We start from the raw sequence: 1,997 nt of genomic DNA on the forward strand, positions 1-1,997 counted from the left end.
TTTGTCGAAATATTTTCGTCGCGGTCTCAAAGCGACGAAAATATTTTGACAAATTAAATTTAAATGTTGAAGTGAATCTAACGGATTTTGTGTGTTATTTTAAATGGCTTATAAACACCTTCCACGCTGCAATTGATTTCGTTCCAGCACACGATCTCAGATCAGGTCACTTGCTATGCAAGTACATCTCTGTAATATATATATATATATATATATATGTATAAAATCATATTTCTTTTGTACTTACGACTTCGTATGTTATTCGTTGAACCCCTCTATGTGGAATTGTACTTCCTCCAGGCAGCATAATACTTACATTAGATAAATAGTTAAGGCATTGATTATTTGCATATGCAAACATTGCAGATCGATGCATACAAGAACACATGTAATCACATATGTCTAGCTTTCTCTCTGCCTTTCTCTCTCCCTCTATTTTTCTCCATGTAAATGTATATCCTTTTGTTTTTTGAATGTTGGATCGCGAAGTTGACAACGCTATAAATAATAGACAAATAAATAATAGACCAATTGATCAGAAAAAAAACCGATTTTCTCGAATCAAAGACTTTTAACCTGATATTTAGACGCCATTGTAACTTTATCTGCTTTAAGATTTGTTAGACGCAAACTGAAAGAAGACCGTCGTGTGTGTGTGTGTGCGTGTGTGTGTGTGTGCGTGTGTGTGTGTGTGTGTGTGCGTGTGCGTGTGCGTGCGACATACATAAATGTAGTTCGTTAGAATTAGTACTCAACACTCCACTGGTGGATAAATAAATTCTTTATTTGTGAATGAAGGCTACCATTGGTTTCATGTTAAGAAGAGTTCAAAAATATCCAAGTATCTTAGCAATTTTTCCAGCCGATCACACGAAGAAAGATGTTTGCCTACGGACTGAGATTCGCTTCCATCTCTGACTCGCCACAACCTCCGAACCCCTGAGTAAAGTGCTGGCGAAGGCGTCTCACGTCTGCCTGCACTGGAAAAAGGTGGGCTGTTACCCTTTGAATAAAAAGGGTGCCGAAAGAGGAGCCGGGGAAAGGAGGATCAGCCCTTAATCGAGAATCTAATTATCAGGAACTGCAAGAGACGACACAATGACCTGAGCTTGGCTTCGGTTGACTATCGCAAAACATACGATATGATACCACACTCTTGGATAATAAAAGAATGGAAATGTATGGAGTAGCAGAAAACATAAGAAACCTTATACGGAATAGCATAAAATGTTGGAGAATGGAATTGACAGCAGGGAAGCAATTATTATGAGAGTTGAAAATGAAGAGAAGACACTTCCAGAGGGACAGTGATCAGGCAGCGAAAATGCTACATTGGAAACTGTGCAAAAAGTGGGGGATAGAGAGAGACAAGACGTGGTATGAGCACAAACAGCAGAAAGTGGCGGAGTCAGAGACTACTAAAATCCTTTCAGATTTCCCAATCCAAACAAATCAGGCGCTAGAGCATAACAGACCGGACCTACTGGTGATGGACAAGGTGCACCACATATGCTGTGTAGTTGATGATGCATGGCCCTTTGACGCACGAATAGCCAAGAAGGAAGGCAAAAAGATAAAGAATTACAACACTCTTAGGTAGGAAATAGCCCGGCTATGGAAAATGAAGGAGGTGAAGATAGTGTCAATTATTGTTGGGTCATTGGCGACAGCATCAGAAGGCATCGATATAAAAGAAATTGGAATAGAGTGGCCAGTAGAAGTCTTAGAAAAGTTTTGCCTCCTTGGAACGGCCAGAATAATAAGGAAAGTATTAGGCAGCTGAAAACAACGAATAACATGGTGCTGTAGGTAGTAAGCCCGCTATGCGTGCGAGACTCCAGGAGTTCAAACAAAACCTGTGATAAATAGAAAATAATAATAATAAATGTTCTGATGCAACACTAAGCACTGGTTTTATGGCTCCTTATCTTAACTGATAAGAAGTGCGTCTGTGTGTGTGTGTGTGTGTGTGTGTGTGTGTGTGTGTGTGTGTGTGT

This window comes from Octopus bimaculoides, chromosome 5 (genome assembly GCF_001194135.2).
Source record: "Octopus bimaculoides isolate UCB-OBI-ISO-001 chromosome 5, ASM119413v2, whole genome shotgun sequence".
Taxonomy (NCBI): domain Eukaryota; kingdom Metazoa; phylum Mollusca; class Cephalopoda; order Octopoda; family Octopodidae; genus Octopus; species Octopus bimaculoides.